Source organism: Rhagoletis zephyria, unplaced genomic scaffold (genome assembly GCF_001687245.7).
Source record: "Rhagoletis zephyria isolate East Lansing unplaced genomic scaffold, Rhagoletis_zephyria_1.1 Rzeph_scaffold_04577, whole genome shotgun sequence".
NCBI lineage: Eukaryota > Metazoa > Arthropoda > Insecta > Diptera > Tephritidae > Rhagoletis > Rhagoletis zephyria.
This window is the reverse complement of record NW_016161660.1, coordinates 14894-40895: the sequence shown is the minus strand read 5'-3', so window position 1 is coordinate 40895 and position 26002 is coordinate 14894. Positions and strand designations below refer to the sequence as shown.

The 26002-nt window shown below is 35.7% G+C and overlaps 1 protein-coding gene and 1 long non-coding RNA gene across 2 annotated transcripts in view; both read left to right on the top strand.

The window, feature by feature from the left end:
• The first annotated feature begins 580 nt into the window (after positions 1–580).
• Positions 581–1993, top strand: LOC108370920 (uncharacterized). Its single transcript, XR_001848692.1, has 2 exons — positions 581–959; positions 1635–1993. It is a non-coding gene; the product is annotated as an uncharacterized LOC108370920 (long non-coding RNA).
• A 67-nt stretch (positions 1994–2060) lies between these two features.
• Positions 2061–26002, top strand: part of LOC108370919 (protein crumbs-like) — a 37316-nt gene continuing 13374 nt past the window's right edge. The window contains exon 1 of the mRNA XM_017626354.1: positions 2061–2168. The gene's annotated coding sequence lies outside the window, so the exon portion shown is untranslated. The remainder of the gene's footprint in view (positions 2169–26002) is intronic.

The following is a 26002-nucleotide window of genomic DNA, read 5'->3' as shown; positions in this document are numbered from 1 at the left end:
CAGAAGGCTGCCGAAGCGGTATCATTCGAACAAGCTGACTTAGTTCGAATTGTGAAATTGAGCGAACAAAATTCGGATAGCTGCAATCTCTCGGTTCGCTTAGTTGGCTACTATTGCACTTAACCAAAGTTCTGTTAATTAAAAACCTCTGTTAACCGGTTTCGACTGTATCTAATTGAATATATTATGCTGGCTTCAAGTGATAAATCAGTCTATACATTTATGGAATCAATCCAGTTTCTCTAAAATAAATACGAGTATTTTGTTATGAAACTAAAATTTCGCCACCACTTTACATCCGCCTACCACCGGTAAACCAGCAATGTCGCAATCACACCGACTACCTTTGGCGCGCAATCGATCAAGCAACGTTAGCGAAGACAACAACCCTCTTCTAACTGTTTACATAAGTATGTATGTATCTGGCATTACCTGACAATTAACCACTTTACTAGTTGTATGTATACCTGTCCATGCTGCTACTTACCTGTGCCTTACTCACTCGTTTTCTCGTTTCTTCCAGCCCGATTCGCGCACAATCGATTTTACCTATTCTCCTCATACATACATACATAGCTACTCACTTGCCGGCTTACCGTTTCTAAGCAACGTTGCTCGCAGTTAGTCCCACACTAACTTGTCTAGTAGCTTACTAACAACCAACATTTGTTAACAATAACACTTTAGCGTCATCTCATTTCCGTCTGGCAGAATGTGAACGCCATATCGGTGGTGTTTGTTGGGAACCTACAGACGTGTAGTGGGCTTAGCGCAACGCGGCTTAAGGCAGCACCTCAACAACCTGTAACTTCAGTTACGTTTTGATTCTCAGACCAGCCGGACGTTGTGGAAAAAGTGCTCGAGGAAACAACGGTTGTGTGAATTCGTTGCTGTCGGTTAGTGCGCGTTCGTGTGTGTGTGTGCCGTTGTGGTGTGTGTTGGGAGAGTGCCATTGTGTAGTGAGTGTTGCTATTGTTATTGTTGTTTTTCGTGCAATGACAGTGAGCAAACGTACGGCACGAAATGGCTGCATAGTGGTTTTGAGCCAGTGCGAATGAGATGGCTGCAAACGGAAAGGTGTAAATTTAATAAATGAAAAAGAAATTACCTATCTACCTACTACGAAAATTTTCAACTCAACAACGACGAGCGAGATTAACGAATAAGAAAAATTAATTTCATTGGAATTTGTGTGGTTTTATTAATAAAATTATAATTATGAGAGAAAAATAATTCCATATTCTAAAAGTGTTGAGAAGTGTGCTACTGTTTTCGATGAACTAAGTCCATAATTTAACGAACTCGCTGCCCATTTTTGCTGTCGTGCGAGGCAAAATAGGTTTTAAAACCAAGTTAAGAAGCAACAGCAATAACTACACGACGAAAGTCTGAAACAAAGAGAACAACAATAAAACAAACCTGTTTGCAGTGCCTCAATGCAAATATGTATCGAATTTAGTAGTTAAAAATAGAGAAGCAAATAAAATAAATATTGAATTTCCAACAAGTCCATGCGTCGCGCATAAATAACTTTTATTAATGTATTTTGCAAACATATTTTCTCGCTAAAGTACATACATATGTACGTATTTAACGAGGGTCTTTAAAAGATTTTTTGCTATTGCTTTCATAAGACTGTTATCGGCGCAATGCCTTCTTTGTATGCTCATTTGCTCAGCTCAGTTCAGTCAACGCGTTGGAATTGATTTGCATTAAACAAATTAGGAATAACAGCAGTGTACGCGTAGCAGCTCAACAACGAGCACTGCACTGCTAGTAGTAAACGACAAAAACAAAAAATCGTTTAACAAATTACCAGAACAGCAAAAAGTATATAGTTCATTTTAAGCAAAGAAGCGCAATCAAAGCACTCGGAATGCGAATTTCAAGTGGCAGCAGTAGCCGCTGCGGCAGTTGGACATCACTGCAAGGGGCGTCAGCAGCAAAGACACTATCTGCAACAACAATGATTATGACAACACGAAAGGGGCAATCTGAAAGTGCCCAGCAGCAACGTAGAGAGAGTGTTACAGACCAGCGTAGCAGGAGAACGACGCGGCTGTATTTTGCAGCAGCGCAAACGCAACGAGTAGCTCCGCTCTTCCGCCTTACAGCATCCTTCACACCCCGCTGCCTGTTGCTGGCACTGCTACTCGGTGTCACGTATGGTAAGTTGAATTGGGTGCTCTTCATTTATGATCGAGTGCGTAGTTAGGATTGGGTAACTACGACTTTTTTGGTGTCAAACGATGCTCTGTGGAATGAAACTTCAGAAAAAATACACAAATTTTTTTGCTGGAAAGCAAATAACTGAGTGCATGTAGTCCCTCTCTAAGTGCGGAAGAAGTGAAATTTAGTCTTACTCTTAATCTTAACCTTAATATAAATCTTAATCCTAACTTTAACCGCCATCTTTAAATGTATTGTTGTCTTCGCGTTAGTCTTTATATTTACTGTTATCTTTATCATTGTCTTTGACTTTAGCTTTATCTCTATATCTATCTCTATCTTTGTCTATGACTTCTGTGTTTTTCTTTGCCTTTGTCGTCGTCTTTGACTGCGTCTTTGCCTTTGTCTTTTTTTTTCATTGTCATTGTCTTTCCCCACCACCAGTGGCGTTCATCGCAGTCCTTCGTTTTCTGTCCGCGGGTTCGCTATAGACCACGATTGAGAGAATACAAAGGTTGCGCCGATCTCGGACCGCTATTCCTTTCTTAAGGAATTTGACAGAATCGTTGTTTGCATGACGTCACACTTGTGCAACTTGTTTACGTTTTCTTTGCAACATTTTTTCTTCTTCTTCCATTCTTGCTCACGTTTTGGCATTTCTCTCTCGAAATTGCACCAGTGTGACGTCACACAAATGATATTCTCAAAACTCCTCTCTGATCGGCGCAATCTTGTATTCTATCATTCTTGCTCTCTTTCGGTACGTGCTCCCGCTTCGGATATACCACGGGACTCCAATGATGGATTTCGATGTTGCTACTGGTCGCGTTGCCCCATAACTCACATCGGTTTTAGAACATTGCTGTATATAATCACTTTATACTTCAGACTCTGGGGTAAACGAGAGTTAATAGGACAATGTAGAGAACTGGCATTCAACTTAATATGAGTCCCTTTAGCCTCTATGTGGTGTCGCCAAGTAAGTCGCCTATCCAGGCGAACTCCTACGTAAGTAATCTTGTTTGTGGTATTTGTACGTTGTTCAAAGTGAATGGCGACAGTTGTTGTTATTCAGGGTAAATGTAAGTTGCTTAAATTTTTGCTCGTTAAAGCCCGAAATCGAAAATATATAATGAACAAGCTGGGTCCTCCAAATTTAGCTAAAAACGTGTGTAGGGAAATGGTGCCTTTCGGGTTATGTACGGGGCTACAACAGGACCAGAACATCAGACTAGACTCTTCCGAATCCAGTTAAAAGTTCTAGCCACTCTGGGTAAGTAGAGACACAATGCCACGTACCGTCTATAGCCAAGAATGATAGAATACAAGATTGCGCCGATCAAGAGGATTTTTGAGAATATCTTTTTGTGTGACGTCACACTGGTGCAATTGCGAGAGAGAAATGCCAAAACGTGAGCAAGAATGGAAGAAGAAGAAAAAATGTTGCAAAGAAAACGTAAACAAGTTGCACAAGTATGACGTCATGCAAACAATGATTCTGTCAAATTCGTTAAGAGAGGAATAGCGGTCCGAGATCGGCGCAACCTTTGTATTCTCTCAATCGTGGAAAGAGAGCAACGTAAGACGAAATATGAATCGGAAAGGTTTTGAGAATTGGGGAATTGAGGTGGGGTAATTTCATCAAATTTATGGCTTACCACTACTAACTCATCAAAACTCGAACCAAACTAGAGGATGGGAGGGTAGGTAGCAGCGCCGTTATGGTGATAATTCATTAGATTCTGGAAAATTTAGATTTCATCTTTTCTTATTCCTTCTGTGGGCTTCAAATACAAAGTGCAAGCATGCCTGAACATCTTTGGCTTTTGGGTCTATCAATAATCCAAACCAATGTTTCCCAAGTCTGGTGGGAATGCCTTATGGAGCTGGAAAAATCATCAAAAACTAGATAGATTGCGGGGTGTGACGATACGAGGAGGGCAATGAGTGCTTGTACTCGGCACAACTCTTTAAGACTGATTTAGTACTTACACAGTTGAGCAAACCGGTCATCACTGTCACATGTTGTCTTCCTGCCAAATAGCCGAACTCATGTGGCCCGTATACTTACAACCTCAAATGATTACATGACCTGTTAGCAATTTCAAGACCTAGCGTTAAGGTTCTTATTGGGCATTGTCCGGTTGGCTCCAACGTCAGAAGCTGGGCAGACCCAACAATAATGTTTGTAACTCGTTGTAAATTCTTTAAAATAGATTTAATAGGAGCCAATAGAGCACCTTCATTGCCGATGTCGAGCTTTAATGACTACTCGTAAGAGGAATGAAAAATATCCAACTAATCCGAGACTTATGCCATAATTCTCTGGTGGCTGGAAACAGTAAATTGCCTATTGGGATGCTTTGGCGATATCGCAGTTGTAAAGCAGACGAGTCTAATTGCGCCAAGTAACTGCTTAACTCGATATCCACTTACATTTGCTTCAGGCGGGTTTTGCTACACAGCATTTCGCATTTTATTTCTCACTTTTTGTTTTTTTTTTCTTTTGGTATATTTATTTATTAGATTCGCTACCGCAAATGCCCGTTTGTTTTTCTTTACAGCAGGTATTAACATTCAACAATATACATAGTACGTATTTAAATATCTGCACACATTCATATATAATTGCAATAATTCATATGCTAGACTATACTTGTCTTGACGTTCAAGATCGTGTCTAGAAGTGGAACGTTCAAAGTTGCCGTCAAAGTGAAAGTGTTGTATTACCAAATGCTCTTCACGACGAGTAGGAATTTCTCTTGATCAGCGCGTTTTTTGCGCGATCCAGTAGCAATGAGGAACAAACTCAACGTATGGGTATACAAACATACATATGTACATAGTACATATGTATGTATGAGTCCATGTGTGGCTGTCTGCATGCGCATTGCTTCTATTTAGCACTTGGTGATGTGAGATTTCAGCACATACTCGCACTCGTATTGTGTTGGAAAAAAAGTGGTTTTAATTAAGGCGTCCAAGTATGTCAAGTACCAAAGTGGTGGCAATTGTTTATTTCCTCTTGTGGCAATAAGAGAAGCCTTTCACTTGTTGAGCTGTCTGCTTTAGTTTTCTGCAAATTCTACTTACTTATACAAATCCTTTGTGGTGATATGGAATTCTAGTTGAATGAGTTTCAAAGATGGCAAGTTTAAAAATAATTTGTGTTTAGAAAGTATTTGGCATTGGCGCATTAGATAAATGAATTCGTCATCGCCAAATTACTCTGTGCCTACATAGACAGGGGGCAAGCCTTGTTACATATGTATATAAGTTACCGCTCAAACCCGATACACACTAATTTTGCCTAGTCTAAACTAGTTGTGCCTACATGCGATAGGATACACCAGTCAAGCCTGGGTCAAACTTGTCTGGCCTAAGACCGATATGAATGGTGAATATTTAAACTTCAAAAAATATCTGTCCAGCTCTGGCTACGCAGTCCATAGTATTTTTGCGTCCAATTGCTTCCGCGTTCAGCCTAGACTTAACTGGTTTATCCTATCGGGCTTAGGCCAGACCAGTTTGACCCATGCTTTATCGGTTTATCGTATATAATGTACGTAGAACTAGCTTAGCTTAGGCAAAATACTTTGTTCGAAAACCGGGTTTGGCCGCTAACATATATATGTAAAGACGTAGGCTGCAATATGCCCTTTGTGATGCTGTAATAGGTGCTCCGTGTATTCTTCCTTTCCCTAGAATTAAACCAATTTGCGTTCTGATGAAGGAAAAAAATCATCGATTCTAGCCGTACTGAGTTCAAGCCGTATAGACGCTCACGAAAGTAGTGATGAAACGAACATCGACGGGACCTCGCCAATACGGCGCACCGACAGTGATAATGCTCTACACTCCTGATTTTCTCTACATTGCGGTAACTATGACAGTGACCCATCATAACCCCGAAGATAATAATAGGATATGCGCACTGAGAATGGTATTGACTGCAGACAAAGAGGTTCTCTTACCCGCTGGTTCAACTGTCATACAGTTCATTACTGGCTCTGGTCTGACGCTTATATTACATAAATGTGAGGTGTGCCTTTCTGCCAGTTCATTTAAGGTATGTCTACATTGGATTACTTTTCTTGATATTGATTTATCACATTCAAGTGCTTTAGTAGCCACCTGACTATCAGATAGCTGCTACCTAAGATCGTTACCTCATAACTATAGCTTCGTTGATTATTGATAATTTTGTTTGAAAACCGCTGCAGAAAACCGATATCCTAAAACTGGGGTTAAGTTAGAGCTCGTGCTAGTATACCCCATTTCCCAAACCTCCTGTCGCACGACTTTATCTCGAATTTAATCCTACTGAAATACAACGACCTTGTAGGTCCAAAGGGCGACTTATCCAGGGAGCTTAATTCCGTAAAACAATTTGGGACGTACCTCTAGTGAATAATATCGTGATAATCCTATCCTATATAATATATAATATCCTAGGGCACTCCGCTACATTGCGCCGCTATGTTAGCTTTCTTTCCAGAATGACGCCCAAATATCTGACTTTCTCCGAGAGAGTCAGCGTGACATTATTCTACGAACGAAGCTACAGATCATCGGCCATTTTGGTTTTTTGTGTAACACCAGGCTATTCCCCGTGAAGTTTCATAGGAGTAGGGAAAGAACTTCACCCTGCGGGTCCTCATTTTCGTGTTTGGTTGTCGACACCTCTCACATTTCCAAATATATATGCATTTAGTTTCACTAGCTAAGAGGTAACGACCAAATTCTATCTATTCTATTCTATTAGAGCGTTAACGACCAGCGCTTTAGTTTTCGAAGAACACGCCCCATGCGAATTCTTTAAAGACGGATGGTGCCTGTTCAATGGTAGTTGCATATTAGTGTACAGCTGTGTCGCCAGCAGTGTGACCAGATGATCGCCAGACCGAAGCTAAATTGATTTTGAAAAAGAAAATACTATAGGCATAACTAAAACACTTGCCACCAATTCGAAAAGTTCAGTGAAAGTGTTCTTCTTTACATGCTATTTTGAATCCTTCTCATCAAAACGCAAAATAAAATCTTTCCAACAAGTAATTACGGATACGAAAAAGGTAAAAATTGTATGGTAGTATGCCAACAAAACAAATGGAAAAAGTGGCAAGCAAATTATTTCTTACCAAAAATTTATTTGAGACCTAAAAAAGCGTAAAAATTTTTTTCTCAAAGAAATGGTACTTTGCATAGACATTGTAAATTTTGAACGTTGAGCTTTAGTTTTTAAAATAATAAGGAGTTTTGGTAAGACTATTACTTATTTTTAAGAATTCCCAGTCCGAATTTTATTATGAATACTTAAAGAAAGTCTAGAACAAAAACATGCAGCTAGACCTAAAGTTCTGGGCCCAAGTCATGAAACTAAATGCTAATTTATCCTCAAAAAGTGTAACCTGGTCACATTGCCCGACAGACCTGAATTTCAAAAAGACATGCTGATAACTAGACAGTGTGTATATTTAGTACTATTTCTAGCAACTTCTAGAAAGAAGTAAAGTCATAAACTATGTAAAACTCATGAGTGACCTAAAGCTCAGACTCAGTTTTTGTACTTTTGCATGCCGATAATTATAATAATGAACTCGAAAGCTTATGATAATTCCAATTTCCCTTTTCATCTTTATTTGGCACTACACAGTTTCGTCAGTTGCTCATCCCTGGTGCTGGCTGATCTTTCCCCTTTCATTGTGTTCGTGAGCATCTTTGCCTTCGTTATTCACCCATGGGTTCCGAGGCGGCATAAGTACATAGAACATTTTTTAGCCCAGACTTTCCAGACTGGGGTTTTTAACTGTAATTTCTTTGCAGAGCACATTCTTTTTAGCATAGAGTAGGAACGCCTGCCTCTATCTGACGCTTGCAATTGTCTCGTTGTATTTACAATTCTTTCGAGGCTGCTTGAACAAAAATATGGAGCGGACTCCAACCTAGAAGGGACTCTTGGAGTCGGAGCTAATGAACAAGTTCTAAATAAATCGCAGTATTTCGCAATGTTTTTGACCGGAAAACTACAGAGACATAAACAAACATCAGACGGACGATTATTCGGTTTATCCATTCTATTAATTTCGAGCTTTGAAGCCATGCACAAACAAAAAGCCCGAAAAATGCAATGGGACGACCAATAAAAAATCGCTAGTATTAAAAAATGGTTATAGAAACAATTGGGTTTTATTACTTAAAGTCTCCTGAAGAGAACCACAGTTTTCCGATCGAAAATATTGCCTTTCAATATTTATATAGCATTTCTACGAAAAAATTTATTTTCTTATATAAAAATACATGTAAAACTTTGAGCGCTTTGAGCGACCTCTAAATATTTTTTCATTTCAAAATAAAAAAATGAAAATGGGGATATACTTTTTTCCATATAGAACAATCCTACATTACAATTCCGACTTTACTGTTTTTGGACCACCCTAATGTATGTACATACACATGTATATACATTTTACGCATCAGAAATGAATATCGATTGCATTTTCGTCACTTCACCTCATTACAAATTCGTGTTGTTTCAATTCAACTTTTCTGCTGCATTTCTAAGTGCCGTGGATGTATCAGATATAGTATGCTTAGTACATACATATGTATGTATGTATGTACATACGTAGTATGTCCGATTTTAGATGTACAGACAATTGAATTTTACCACATTTCACTGTTATTGATGTCGCGTGGTTTTTAAGGCCTTTACCGAACGCTGACATGTGACTTTCGATGTGACGAAATGTGTTGTGATGTACATACAAACTTATATAAGTACAATAGAGGCACAGATGCAAGTGAGAGCAGGTGTCTGAGCGCCTATAGATATTTAGCAAACACCCTGCAGAAAAATGCTTTTTTCACTTTTTACTGTAAGTTGCCGCATACCTACGTNTATGCACATACAAACTTATATACATATGTAAGTGCAATAGAGGCACAGATGCAAGTGAGAGCAGGTGTCTGAGTGCCTATAGATATTTAGCAAACACCCTACAGAAAAATGCTTTTTTCACTTTTTACTGTAAGTTGCCGCATACCTACGTAACTTTTCCCGTGTTGAAATCCATAATAGGCAATGCAAGCAAGTATTCGATTAGACGTGGGGTCTGCCAACCGAAAGATTCTTGTGGATTTACACATCTATGATAAGACCTATATGGTGGTGGCACAGACTCTCAAGGCCCCACCAGACAAAAATTATTTTCTGCGTCACAGGGATGCTTTTCACTAACATTCAAGGTAACTCCGAACGCACGCTTTGCCGCAAGGAACAAAATTCGCCCTACTCTCAACTTTTAACGCCCGCGTATGTGGCAAAACAACAACAACAAAAATGTATAGAACGAATTCAAACCAGCTGATTTTTGACCAATCAAGTGCCGTCTCACCATGTTCTGTGCATTTTGTCAGTCAAAATCATCCCTGTGACGCAGAAAAGATTTTCTATCTGGCGGGGCCCTCAATCAATAGCATTGAAAATTTACTTACTAAGCTTCAAAGAATGAACGCAGTTGCTACTCGAGAGGCTGGGGCTGCCCTGGATGTAGCAGTACCTTCCGTCACTTTCTGTTCTTTATTCATGATCAGTTTCCTTAGGCCGAGGGCTGGGTTAAGCCCACTACTGAACTGTAGAGTCTTTACCGATGGCTTTAAAGACCAGGACAGGATCTGGAGTCTGTTTCAAAGATACCTATCTTAAGACAAACTTCCATGGCCATGGACTACGTGGTGGAAAATACCGGTTTACTTGTCTGAGGTACCAGCTAAGCTGCACTCACGGCTTTCGCCAGACCAGCAATTACTTCCAAACTAGTTCAGCAAGTCTTCAATAAATTATGTTGGAAAACATAAGGAACTTATATTACTCTGGGGGCAAGGTAACTCGAAAGTACCTGATTATGAAGCATTTGGCTAGAGAGGGCTTATATGAGACATTGCTTGGTCTGCAACTAGTCGAAAGACGAACAGCTGAGTTCTATAACACTCAGCAATCTACTTCGATTAGTTTCGTTGATTATGTACATATCGTCACTTGAGTGGAAGGTCGACCTATCTCGACAGTCAGTTCGAAAACGCCCTATCTCAGAGCTCTGTTCAAAACCGCTCTATCTCAGCTGAAAATGTATTGAAAATGTGCTGAGAAAGGGCTTTTTTGAATCGGCAGCTGAGATAGGGCGTTCTTCAAACCAATTCTGAAATAGGGCGTCCTTGTAAAGTTTTCCGAGATAGGGCATTTTCGAACTGGCTGCCGAGATAGGTCGATCTGACACTCAGGTGACGATATATCGTTTAAACGATTAAAGGCCGTTTTCCAAGTAGCTTTTAAAAGTTATCTGCCCTTCGAACAAATTTTTGAGAACAAAATGTTTATTGGAGATCAGATAAATTGTAAAGTTGATGTGAAAAAATGGCCCTAAGAGCCCGCAAGAAAACACTGCAGTAAAAGTTTTTTATAACGAATTTCCAAAATGTTTTCTCAAATTTCCTTTGGACTCAAACCGGTGTCAGCATTGTGTTATCTTTCCTCCAGGGTAGTGAATTTGTACCTACATAGCGCGAACAGCATTGAGATGGTGTATGAATGCTATCTGTTCATTGATTTTTTAGTTCTATTTGGTCAGCAAAAAATATAAACAAAAAGGAAAGGGCTAAGGTAAAACCAATAAAAAATAGCAGCTGTTGTGACAAAATTAACAAACAAACCGCGAAAAATTAAAATAAGCGCAAAAGTTGAGCTCGCAAGTACTAAAGCGCAAGAATTCTAGCCTGAAATTTGATCGTGAAAAATAGAAAAAAAATGTGGTTATGTACATATCTATCCATACTTTATCTATGTACATTAGGCATATGACTTTTTCCTAATTAAATTTAAATATGAGTTGAGGATGAGAAGTGGTGGCAAACTAACAAAAAAGGTGTGAGTACCAGGTACTCATAAAATTTGATTTGTAAACATCTATTCACGGCTTGGTAAAGCGCTAAGCGATTCAGTTGCTTACATAAATTGGTTAGGTTAAAAATTTGAACATTTATTTTATTTCATTTAATTCATTTTGGCGGGACCAGTACACGACCTTTTCATAACCACTTCGGTAATAGTTCAGGACTATTTTGGGATAATTTATGGCGTAGTTTTAAACTCCCCAGAAATTATTCCGAAATGGTCTCAAAACTGAGCTGAAGTATTCCTGAAGTGGTTCTCAAAAAGTCGTGAGCTTGTTCCGAAAGCACCTCGAACCATTTCTAAGCGATCCCGAAATGGCCGCTAACTAGTCCCGAAATATTCCGGAAATGCTCATGAATTAGTCCCGAAATGGTCCTGACATAGTCTTGAACAGGTTCCGAAATGATCCCCAACTAGTTCCGAGATGGCCGAAGAGGTCTTTAACTCGTCCCAAAATGATATCGAACAAGTCTTGAAACAGTTCCGAAATGGTCCCATTTTGGTTCCAAAGTGATCCCGAATTAGAACCAAAGTGGTCCTTAAATTGTCCTGAACAAGTTCCGCAAAGGTGCTGAAACTCTTAAACTATACGGAAATGGTTCTGAAATAGTTCCAGAATGAACCCGAACTAGTCTCAAACAGTCCAGAAATAATCCCGAAATGGTCCTGAAAGAGACTTAAATAGGTCCCAAAATTATCACGAACTAAGTTCCGAAATGCTTGTGAGCACGCGCCCCGAAACGCCTCATTGAGTCTTTAACTTGTCCCGAAATTATCTCGAATAAGCCTTAAAGCGGTTCCCAAATGTCCCTTTTTAGTCCCAAAATGATCCGAAATGGTCATGTACAGGTCGTGAACTAGTCCCGAAATCGATCTGAAGNATTTAGTCCCAAAATGATCCGGAACTAGTACCGAATTGGTCCTAAAATAGTCCCGAAATGGTCATGTACAGGTCGTGAACTAGTCCCGAAATCGATCTGAAGTAGCCAGAAATGCTTCTTCAAGAAGTAATTACAAGTATTACAACAATAACGCTTTTGTCACTATTTGGTGATAAAAATTTCCCACTATGGAATTTTCATGTGTGGCACTGAATATGGTCCTCTGACATAAGGAACAATTCGAAATTGAAAAAATAAAATATCTAATTCTTGTCCAATCCACATCTCCTTATTAAAGTAAGTAGTAAGGATTAGTACAGTAACTACTAAAGTATAATTAAAAAAGTCAGATGCCTAATAAACATACTTGCTGGCTGCTTGTCTTACCTTCATATTTTGTTTGGTATCTGTCAGTTTGTTTTAGAATTTATGGGCGTATGTATATACCGATAGCTAACAAAGTAGATATGTAAGTACAACAAACATGACAGCAAAATAGCGTACAAATTCCACTACTTATGTTCATTTAAAAATTTTTTGTGTATATATACATATATGTACATATGGATATATATATACTTCCTTAATTTGTCGGCAATGCGTCATTCTATCAGCGATAATTGTACGCTCATACCGGTTTTTCGAAAATTCATTAGAAACATTAAAAGATAAACATTTATGATCTTTTGTGCTCGTAAGAACCGGCAATAGCTGAGCTGGAGTTGCACTCTAAGATTTATTATTTATTGCATGGTACTTAGTCGTACATGCATCTTTGATTTCGATTTGTGTTTTTTTTTTATGATGAGAATGATAAATCGTTCTGATACAACCTAGGAAGTTGAAGTACATACATATGTATGTACATATGTACATTAATTTCTCCAAAGAACTTGAAAAACTAGGAAACTGGTTTTTGAACTTTAAGCTAGAACTTGTGTGATCTGGCTTCGCTTGTGTATAATATTTCCACATGTCATCTGAGAAAAAAACTAGGTATTATCTGTTGTCTATGGAACGTACGTACGGGTATGTACGTAAGCTGTACTTTTTTAGCGATCGGAGCATTTTCGAAAAAATCTTATTGAACCTATTCTTAGCTTCCTTCCAAAAAGGAAGGAGTGGAAGGATACTGATTCCACTAAAGGCTCCAAAGAATTTATTTTTATGGACGGCTCAAAAATTGATTGCATCGTAGTGGAAACGATTTTTCAACTGACCTCCAAATCATGAAGTTTATTCGACTATCACATTCAGCCAGTGTTTTTCAGACGATCATTTTCTTTTTATCAGAGAGACTTATACAATAGTTTTCAGAATATTGCACTTGGTTCTGTAAGTACCTATCACCTCCAGCATAATAAAAAAAAAAACTAAAGACTACACAAAGCGAAAGCTACCTAATAATATAGAACAAAAGTTACAAGATGTCCATATGGTTTTTCTTCAAGAAGAAAGCCTTCTTATTGAAATGACGGTTAACAGCTCTAACCTATTCTATTTAAAATGAATTCAGGAAGATATTTTATGTAATTAACAAGTGTTTATTTTTAAATGATGCAATCAAGCAGATTTTCTGTATAATTAAAAAAAATGTAAAATCAATATGAATTTTCACATAAAATCCGAAAAGAATCTCGATGGAATTTTCTTCGTTTTTTCGTCTGTTTTCTTACTTAGCCTAGAATCTTTTCATAGAGATAATCTCCTTCTTTCTATAGGTCACATTTTGCTATGCATACGTTACACTACACCTCTAGCTTAGCTAGGGTGATTGACTCGGTTTTTCCAAACCGGTTTCCAACGGGTTTTTGGATATATACATATGTATAGGCGGTTTTTTTGAAATCCAGATTTTTCGAATTTCGAATAAACTGGATTATTTCATCGAAAAATCAGGGTTTTTTTATTTTATACAAAAATTCGTCGACATGGTCTGCCGAGGTGCGACAGCTATTTGAAAAAAAAAATAAAAATAATTTCATTTTGCTGGTACCAGAAATTGAACCATGGACCGGCCGGGTGGCGGTAGCCCCATTTATGGCGGCAAAAATGCGATAAGGTTTCATAAAAAGTTAAAACACGACAAAACGTGAATTTTTCGCTGATTTTTATTCGTTTTACTTTTGATTTGAAAAAAACGTTTAACCTATTTCGCTTCGCTATTTTCTAAATAAAAGTTATCTTTACTGTTAGTAGTGTTATTGCAATTTTTGGTAATGACTTCATACCAACATAAGCATTTTCACTGTACAAAAAGTATGTAAAATAAAACCGGTTTATCCGGTTTTTTCTAAATTTCAAAATTGAGAACCGGTTTTTTTTTCAAATTGCAATTTTTCGAGTAACTCGAAAACCGGTTTCGGGAAAAAGACGAATAATCGAACACAAACAGCATTTGTTTTATAATACTTTCCTCTTGATTCATAACTCTAATAGAACAATTATCTCGGAATTAAAAATAATTTGCAACTCTGACAGATCATTGAGAATTGAAACTGCCATAAAGGTAGACATGAGGTTTTTGTCTTTTCCTTTAGTTTAGGAAATTTCCACACGTGTGCTTCGTTTTTAAAATGATTAAATGAGTTTTCTCAGATGCTTTGTAACCAAACTGGTGTGGCACATCTTGCGTAAATAAGCCATGTCTGCAGTGTGGCCAAATCAATTTTTTTAATGATTGCCTGTTTATTATAAAGTGCCTTCCAAAAAGCGGAAAATTGTTCCATATACACAACCATGCCTACATACACAACTATGTACACTGCCGGCAAAAATATTAGCACAACAAATTTACCACAATATATGAAACAATTTTTTTTCTAATATTTTTTCCCCCAATTAAAAAAAAATTGATTGATTCTACAACAAAAAAAAAAACATAAAAATCTAATTCCTAAACTTTGTGCAAAATTCGTGAAAATTCAGCAAATTTTCATGCAAACTTTCCACTTTTTAATCAGATTTTTCAGAATTTTTGTGAGTATGCAGTTTTACAGCCCATTGAACTCTAGTAAAAAAATGCAAGTTTGGAGTTAGTCAAAAATCGCAATGATTTTTGAGAATATTTTTTTACGGTGTTTTACATTTTTTTCCATATAAAGTATTTTCAAAAAATTTTTTTATATGGAAGAGACTGCGCGAAAAAAGCTCGCCAAAAATCAACGATAATTCCTAGTTACTTAAAACTTGTACTTTATTATAATAAAATTGATTGAGCTACAAATCTGATTAACAAGTTAAAAATTTGCATGAAAATTAGCTGAATTTTCGTGAGTTTTGCAAAAAGTTTAGGAGTTATATTTATATGTTTTTTGTTGTAGAATGAACCATATTTTTATAAAAAAAAATTGGCGGAAAAATACTAGAAAAAAAGTTGCTGCATATTTGTGAAAAAAATTGCTGTGCCAATACTTTTTGCCGGCAGTGTATATACAACAATATGCGATTAAACGTAAACATATACAGAGCTGCGCTCTAAAGGGCGCTGAACTAAAACTTCCAATGCGTTTTTTTTTCATACATTTTATTATTTATCCAGTTGTAAATGCGTTTGCAGCTTGTTGTTAATGTCGGTAGACTGGTTGCAGTTGTTATGCATAGGTTTATGGCTGATTCATTTCCTGAAAATGCTGCGCGCACACAGCCATACATACACGAAAGTACCTATGAAATTACGTACATGGTACATATAAATAATTATGTATGTATCAGCATCTGTGCATTACCTGGTTGCGTGCTTGGTCGTCAACTCGGCAACCTTTGGGATTGCTTCGCTCGAAACTCTGAACTTCAAGCCAACAACAACGACAATTCGATGCAAACAAAAAAATATATAATAAAAACTGGTTTTAGAAGTGAAGCGTAAACAAAAGCCACTCTTAGTCGCGTCATTCGACCTGCGCAACGTCGCCCAGCTCTTTTATATGTATGCATTCCTGTCCCATCACAAAATGATCACAGTTCACCTATAGCGGTTGAATGAATGAAAGAACCGATGAATATCGGAACTCAGAAAGCGGCTCAAATACCGCACTCACAATAACTTGTGCCAGATCAATAAAAAAAAAAATACAATAAAATATTCTCATTATACCTAAAAAAAACATTGCGACAGATTAATGTGGATACCCGCAGCGAAAATGTTGCTGCCGTGATCTAATTTTAAAGCAATAACAGCTCTACTCAAGATGAAAATTCGCTCCATTGAATCTGAATAAGATCCAAGTATGCATTTCTTCATCCGTCATTGATTTTAAGAGAGTCAATAGTGCGGCACATCATTTCGTACGATTCCACATTAAAACAAAGTCTTAAGGCGGTTTCACACGATTGGGCATTTGTGCAAATTGTATCCTAATCGTATGAATGCACAAACGTTTTTTTTTTATTCCAATCACGAAAAACAATTTGTTCAAATTTTTTAATAGAAGTTCGTGGTATTGTGTGACACTGGCTTTACAGTCTCTGTGCATATGTTTGGTACTCAAGCCAAAATTGAGAGCTCCAAGCAGAAGCCGTTAATCTCGGCCTAATCTCCTTCAATCTGAAAACCTTAGATAGGCTTTAGGATATTTACATCATCCGGCAGAAGCTAAAATTTAGTAAACTCTCGGGATCGCTTCTCCAAAGGCAGATCTGTGGGTCCATCACTCCCCGAAAGTGTTGCTTCCAAGGGAAAGGCTCTGGGTGGGTTAACATCTTCAAGTTCCAGGCGAATTCACACGAAATGCTATATGTATTGTGGATATCTTGACTAAGGCAAGCGGACTAAATATCAATTCTATGAATACAACAACGAAATTCTTCAGTTCCATTTTCTATCTCTAAATTTTATTATAATCTTGGATATGAGACTCACTTAAAATCATGTCTCTCACTAGCCCTTATTCGACGGTCTCTCTGATCTAAGCTCCTTAAAAGTCTGCGTCTTTCATTGCTTCAACAGAAAAAAACAACCTTTAGAAAGGGAGCCAGTATTGAGTCAATACGGTATCACAACGGGCCTATCTAAGTCTGCCTATTTGTGCTTTTAAACCAAACAAAATTTTTTTTTTTTATAATTTTTTAATTAATCATATTTTTCAAGTTCCAAAGTTCTTTAAAAAAAAAAACTGACGTTAGAGAGAAAAACTAAAAACGCGGTATTACTATATTTGATCCATGATTTCGCGAGTATATTGATTTTTTTGTGTGTAAAATTGACTGTCGCACGGTGTAATATATATAGGAAAGGGATTTGAATTTCTATTTTTTAAATTAGCTATTTTTATTTATATTTTTTATTATAGTAGCTTTGTACTTTATTTTTAATCAATCAATATGAGTTATAATGAATTTATGAATGGCGCAGTCCCATTAACAAAATGTATTAATACAAATATGTTTTAAAACTATAAGTAAAAATGTTTATTATAAGTTATTTGTGTTATTTATTATTAACCTGAAGGTATTCAGCCTCATTGCGCAAGTCGTAAATTAGGCTAAATTGTACGACTCGACAACATTGGCATTGCCTACTGTCGTACCGAGATAACTAAACGATTAAAATAGTCGAAAACTATGCAGTGCTGCCAAGTTATTCTGTTTTAATACACTAGTCGAGTCGAAATTTTAGGCAATGACATGAAATTTTCGATTGGAGTGGACTCTTGAAAAACGATTTGCATTCGACACGACTCTCGCAATGAGACTGATTATATTATTTTTCGGTTTTACAAACTATTCTATAACAAGATGTCATTGTTAAAATAAAAAAATATGTTAAGTAGATTTCACAAATTGCATATTAAAAAAAGGCAATTTTGGCCGATTTTTGTGAAAGGAATTGCGCTTTTTTATTTAAACAATCTAGACACCCTGCTAGGGTTCATGGCTAGGGCCATGCGCTTTTTGGTTCCAGAGATATTGAGAGTGTAGTGATTACTTCAGTTTGAAGAGATGACTACTACATGTTTTTACCAAAATTTACAGAGCACAAAATTTATTTTAACGGCATAAATTGGCACTAAATTATGGCATATGTGCCAAAGCAATCGGTGAATGTTGTGGTGATTACTGCAGGGACCTCTGAAAATATATCGAACAAATGTATAGATAGGACAACTGAAATTCGGCGTTCTTGAAAATTTTTCTCTTCTACTCTTGAAAATTTTTTTTCTTCTGCTCTCCCGTCGATATGTAGATTCTGTAATTACAATAAAAGTAATAATCTGCTCTTTCTGAGTAAAAGCGATTTGAAAAATTCACTTTAGGGAACTTGGAGTTGATCGGCCATTTTACAATTTATGCTGGCAAAGATTGAGATTGCTAACACATCTGGCTGGAAAAGGTAGGAAAGATGTCCATTGAAATTGGTGTGAAGTGCTTATGTACCAGCACGCTTTCTATGATTCATAGATTATACGTTTAAGGACCAAAATTGTAGTTAGTTAAGTATAATTGAAGTTCTATTACTGCAATTAAGAAATTTTTGCCGCTGCGGCAACCCTATCAGCGCACAAATTTCTTGGGTGAATTTTTTATTACACGGAAGCGAAAGTACGTACTATGTAGGCTAATTAGGTGAAAATTAATTTGATATAATTAAGGTTTTCTCCATTTTTTTTTTTTACATTACCATCATTTACTTGAATTAATGGGCGGATTTTTTACTGTTAATCATTTCATTTAGATTTTGGTTTGGAAATAAACTAGAAAAAAATAAAAATAAAAATTAAAGATAAAAATGCATTGCGTGCTATAATACGAAATCGGCAGTTGCAACAAACGATACTTTCTAAACAGTCGAACAACGATGTTGCATGTCGATTCGCAATTGTAAATTTGGTGGAATGCAGCAATAGACATGGTAAATAAGCAACCAAATAATAATAATAATGTATATATGAGTGTGTCTGTGCCGTGCAGGAAATGTATTTAATTATAAGTTAACATAAAGTTGATTAGGAAGTATACATATAAAAGTCACTATTATCTGTATATTTTCTTTGAGGAAAGCTAATATCAATCAAGGGTGGTTACCTCTGCATAAGACGTCAACTGACTTGTAACGAACGACTTTTGGACATAAGATGTCAATGAGAAAACCCAATTTTTTTTTTCTTATGGTGATTTCGTTTCTACCCAAAAACGTTGCCCCTGCCCGGTGCAAAATGTGCTTGATGTTACACTCAGCCCTTTGAAAAGGTATGTTTTTGCCTTACAAGAGTTTGACATTTTATGAAACGAACACAAAATGTATTCACCCTTTGCCCTTAATTTAGAATCGAACACGAAAAGAGAAAGCGGCAATCAAAAGACGACATTTTTTGGTAGAAACGAAAACACCATAACATATTGTGTAGGCTCCAATCTATTACCCTATTATCTGATCCTAAAGATATTATATTGGTTCTAGTTTTCGAGCAACTTAGTTTTAAAGTTGCGGAAAAATGCGCGTTTGGACATTTTTGAGCCTCTGTAAAACAATAAATTTATGCAATATATACATATCTGTCTGTGTGGGAGGATATGAAAGCTTAAACACTGCGCTTTTATACTCAAAATACAAAACATCGCATTATCATATTAACAAGTTGCCTCTGACGAGATTTGAACCCGCATGTTCTGAAAGTTAGGAAATAACAGCAAGCATCTCTGTACACTCAGCTACAGTCGCTTTATAAATTTGCCTTCAAATGTTCAACTTGCAAAAAATTTCTTCTTCGTTTGGTTTGGTACTGCACTTCACGGAGGCTTTTTCGTAATTAAGAAAAAAACAAAAACAGAAAAAAGTAATAAAAATTATATGTTGCGCTGATGGCATTCGTACCCTGGAAACTGCTGGAATTGAGATGATGGCCATCCTATCTTTTATTTTATTAGATATTAGTTAATACCAAAAACACTATAAGTATTAATCAGCACACTACAAGCTAATTTGTAAATAACCAGTTAATAGTTAGCTGAAAATAAACTTACATTTTCGCGACATCGCCATGTAAAAGTAATCAGTTAAAAGCAATGTAAAGTAGTCGAGGCATAGTCAACCCTAGTTGAAAAATAGTGAATTTATAGTGCATTTATAGTTAGTTGAGTTCCCTGCAGGGTATACATATGTGTATATGTATGTATTTGAAAACAATTGCTGTTGACTCTCGGCTCATCACACCGTTAAACTCAAATCATATTGTTCACTGGGTATATTAACTACACACAAAGTATTTTTTCCAATGATCAGCAAATTCTTTTTATTCATGTATGTATTTAATTAAGTATACTTTTATTTATTTTTTTACTTTTTAAATAACACACATATTTAGTGGATACATATGTATATGTGAATGCTATTTTAACTCGACCGTACTACATAAATATGTATTAAAACTAATTAAATAAATATTTATATTCGCTTACTTTTAAACTATCCGCTGTTGGTCTGTTGTTGATTTTGGTTAACTTTGTTGATGCAAATTTTTAACTTGCCAATAGCCATAGCAGCTATGTATTCAGTTTTCGCAATATTTTGAAATAGTTAAATAGAGTGGGGCATTAATGTACATATTTATCTCTAGCCCCATAAGTTTTTGTTTTGTTATTAGAAGGGGAAATTGGGAGTAGTTGAATCTAAGAATCGCAAAAAAAAAATGTTTGATGTTACCCTTACGAAAATGTGGTTTATAAAACCTCTACGGTCTACGGATAGTTTCGAATACTACCAAGTAGCTTCTGCTGGCAAGAGGTGGAAATGCTCAGCTGGCAGTTCATCGATTCCAGAGTCCTTGTTCTTTTAAAGTATTGTTACAGCTATTCACACTTTATCGTGATCGAGTGAAGGCACGGGAACCTATACATAGATTGGTACTGGTTCTTCTTCATAAAACTCGCTGTCAGAGTTACCATTTAGAGCGTTGAGAAGAGTTCTCTCTACACCCCATCCGTTGGACTAAATATGACTCCTTTGTTCACCCTAGGGTTAAAGTCACCAAACGCAATTTGAATATTGTAGCTGAGGTGCCACTCGCATACACGTGAGGTTATTTAAAAAAAAAAAAAGTTATTAAAACTTTAAATTTAAGACTTGCAATGCAAGACAAATTGAGTTCGAGGTGAAATTTAAGCTTATCTTGCTACTGAGTTAATTACTTTTTCTTCTCATCTTCACGGCTCATCTATTGACAACTTAATTACTTCTGCATACTAGAAATCTATGAATTTCTTATGCAAACATATATAATTTGTTGTTAACAATTTGAGAAAAGTTGTTATTTAGGCATTTCACACATGTAAGGTATGTACCTATGAGAACCAAAATTTGTCAAGGTATATAAGCGAAAGTTGAGCTCTGTAAATAGGCGTGAGAAATGTTCAAATTACTTACATAAATATAAATATTGTAGACGTCAAAAACTCTGTACTAGCATAAGGAATGTAAATAAAAAAAATCCATTTATAAAACTGAATGTATTGAGCCTTTTGTTAAATGATCTTAACGACAACGAGTGGAGATAATGTATGAAATTACTTTGCTGCAATGAAAAATAAAATTTTCGTGTTCTTATTAGTATCTTAACAATTGTTCTTTATTCTCATCTCTCTGAAACTCTTCTCAAAGAAGTATATAGATATGATAGGATGGTACAATTTTTATAGACCCTACTGGGGAAATAAAATTTTACAAAAAGTATTCTGCACTCTATATATGTAAGTTCTTTAATGATTTAAAAAAATATATATACAAATTAAGAGGCGAGTTCCCCGCAAATCGGGGAATTCCCCGCAAGTTGGCATCGCTGGACCAATCACAATATTGGGTAGCAAGTACTTTTTAAGCAAAAAACAAAACCGACTTGAATTCTCATATAAAAATTTAAGATTATCGTTATCATGATCCAATGATCGGATTTAAAGCAAATTAAAATGGGACCACCTCTTTCCTTTAAAAAAATAATTATAGAAATCGGTTAACTTGGTCCAAAGTTATGCGGTAACATACAAAAAATAAAAATAAAAAATCAGCTGCTAATGTTAGGCATGTTCGTTGAAAAGCGCAGCAAGAATTATCCATCACTTGAACTTCATCTCTCAAATAAAGAAACTTGCGCATTTCTGCACGAACGCAACTTTGCGGGATTTTGCAAGTTTCACTGCCAGCTGGTGTGCACGGTTGCATTTCAAATATAAAATTTTTTTGCGGACTTTGAAGATTCCTGCTACTTGTATAAGATGACTTTCAATACCAGTTGTTTTCAAATGTTTTTTACAGAAATTTTTCCTAGTCATTTAATGCTTAATAAACTAACCGATATTATCCCTACTGAACGAAAATCAAGTGAATATTTTTTTTCAAACTAACACCATTGGAAGCGCCTGTATGGAAACTAATATGAATGCAAATACATTTGGCTTTACATTTACAGTGTGTCAAAAATATTTTTTTTTTCGTAAAATTATTTTTATAAAATCCTGTAAAAATATTGCAACCAAAGGCAGCCTTTGAATTTCGTGTCTGTCGTGTAAGTGGAGCCTTCTGTTATCATCTCTGAAAAATGTGTCAGCATATTTGTGTTACTGGTCTTGAAACAGAATAATAACATTAGTTTATAAGAAATCATAGCTGTGGCGTTAGATCACCATTTCTTATGTAAAATTTTCTCCTGAATCCGAATATGAAGTCCAAATATTGCAAAAGTAGAACTCTTTGTATATGTGTATATATGTAGGTATATTTCGGTTTTTTGAGATCTGAAAACCGTGCACCCCAAACCCCTTTCCAAATTACTCTAACATAAAAATAAATATCAAAAATAAGTTCAGAGACCCTAAATTACATGCGATTTTTTCAAGCAGACTTTTGGCGCGCTAGAATTGATTCTCATCCCACTGTGCGGCGTTGTCAGTTTCGGTTTTATTTGGCATTCCATTATTCTTATTTACATTATTGTTGTGGTGTTTTGGGCTTCAGTGACGAGGTTGGTTGCGTTACATATATCTACGTACACATGCCAAATTTAACACGCGAAGTTTGCTGCAATGAAGGCAGTGTCAGTGAATTTAGAATTTGTGCTAAGCTGAACAGTACTGCCAACTTGCACTGCTGTACTGTGTGTCTCTTCATTAGACAGCACACTTTCTAAAAAAACAATTGATTTCGAAAAACACACTGCCACAGCCGCTGCTTTATTGTTCTTCTTTAAAATAGGCATTTTGATTGCTTTTGTGAGAAGCTACATATGTATTTCGGACCTCGCAAGCAAGCAAGCTTTTTTGGACAGTTGTTGCACAGTCGCCAGTCATATACAAATTCGGGCAACCCACCAGGTATATATGTATGTATTTATGAAAATTATCGAACATTTTTCTTCTTCTAAATATGCAAGTAAGTGCATTAATCACATTTTTAGTTAACTTTTTGATAAGGTTTGCCCCATTTGTTGCGGTATTCTTTATTCTCGCTTTCGACTATTCAAATTAGCTTCCGCTTGATTAAGTTGAACTTGTTTTGGAGTTGAGAAGAAAATAAGCAAAGAACAATGCAGCTGCTATGTGAGATAAAAGAAGTCAGTTAAATTCAGCATGCCAGTAAATTTGAATTTTTTTACAAGAAGCGTGTCGAATTAGAAATTACTTTACACTACAGTACATGTGAATGGGAGTTGATGACTTTCCAAAATGAATTTCTACTTAAACATGTAAATGTATGTACATTAGGGCGCATCACCAGCCATACAAAAAAAAAGTGGTTCCTTTTTTGTCATCGGATATCCATAATAAAGTGTATTTTTTTAAGAAAAGGGTTTAGGTTATAAAATTTATTAAAGAAAAATTTAAATAAAAACATCAAACCGTGAAATTTATTCTTTTTTCTGTTAGAAAACTTTGTAAACATTTACAAGCCACATTTCATAACGGAAAAACAAGAAGTCATAGATATTTAAAATTTATAGCAGTTCATATTTAAGTCTCAACCAACAATAATATGCCATCAAACAAGTTTTAGGCGCCACCCAATTTGATTCAGGTCGGAAAGGGATATATAAAATTATGTTTTAAAATTTCCGCCAAAATATTTCGGAAAAAAATTTAGCTGGACCGATTAGAAAAGGTCTAAAAAATATATATTTATAAATAAAATTAGTTTTTAAAAAATATTTTTGTCCAAACAATTACCGCTGATAATAGAAGAGTTTAAGCTTAAAAGGTCTGCATACTTTATTTTATTTTATCAACGGAATCCAAATAATGAGATTTTTTATTATATTTGCAAATCTGTCTAGCTTACGTAAATCTCAATATTTTTCCGAAATATTTTGGTGGTAGTCTTAAAATATAATACATTTTATAATTCTGGTGAAAAAATTCGCAACTTTTTTTTTGTGATGCACTCTAATGCACTAGATTCCTAGACTATGTACATATATACATATGCTATTGTTTATCATTTCATACATAAAAATTTTCCCAACCACTTAATTGAACTGCCTCTTTAGCCGCTGTCTGTTGTTGTTGAGATCTTCCATAGCAAAAAAAAAAATAGAACGTATATTAAATAAAATAAATAAATAATAAAAACGTGCATAGAAATATGATAAGCCATAAATTATTGCGCACTCAAGTTGCACGATTTTATCGCATTTTTTTAATATGCGTACTTAATTGAATTCCTTTGGAATGCTATCAGCGTTTCCTCAGACCACTGCAAATGAATGAATACTTTTTTCCATCAGCAACAATTTTTGTCACTATGTATATATATTCTTCGTACATTAAGTTGTTTTAGAATTAAAACCCATATATACATACATACAATTTATATTTGTGATGAAACTAGTAAGTGGCTTAGTTAATCCATTCATATGATTGGATACCCTCAGCTGTTGTAGACTTTGGCATAACTCAAATATTTTACATCATTATAGTCTCATCAAAATCTTGGTTAAGATAAAGATGCGATATATAAGCAGCTACAGCATTTTTGACCAAATTCTTATAGTACTATAAGTATATTGCGCTATTCGATCTTGCGTAGCTTTGCGTCTTGTGTAGCCATTATGTCAGCATATGTCCATTGTGGAATACCTCAACACCTCATTGCTATGCATCTGCTCGTTGCCATCGCTTGACTACCTAGTATTTTTCAATGTTTAAATTAAAATGACTAAAAACTAACACTGGGAAATTCGCGCACTATGTGACTTGGAACAATTGATACTGTAACACCCTGTAAATATCAGTCATACAAATATTTACAATACATATTTTTAATGTACGTCATTTGTTATATAAATATTACCTGATTTTAAAGATAATTTCGATCTTGCTTATGAGGAAGTTAATCACGCTTTGAAATTAACTTTTTTGTCATAACTGATTTGCTTTCTTCCCGATTAATAGGTATGTAAATTTGTGCAGCAATATTCAGCCACCTTTCTTCTCTTTTCCCCAATTTTTTATCTCCCTTCGGCAAAATTTGGATTAAGGAATTTATAGAATTCTTAACAATTGCATTGGTATGTATGTACTCGTATTATGTATGTATGTTGTCCTATCAAAAGTAGTAGTAATCAAATTTTAATTCATATCGATGTACTGAGTGCAAACATACATACATACAAACGTGTAGATATGTGATCAGATAGGTAAATACTTTAAAAGTATTTTTTTCTGAATGTATGTAGGTCATGGATATGACTTCGGTATTTGATAATGTTAACTGCTTTAAACGAAAATGCGTGTTTGTTCATCGATTTGGCCGAAACATTGTTACTAGGTACTAACTTTTAAGTTCGGTCAAAATTTATAAATTTCATGGTGTCTGAGTATTGTTTAATATAAATATTACAATGCTATATGTGAATATTTCATTTATATTTGCTGTAAAGACGTAATAAATTCCATTTTGCAAATGTTCATTTAAATGAATTTGATTTTATAAACATGTGACACACTCTTTAAAACTGTTTTCGTGATAAGACTTTCTTAAACATGTTTCATTTAACATTCATAGTCTGCCATAGTGTGC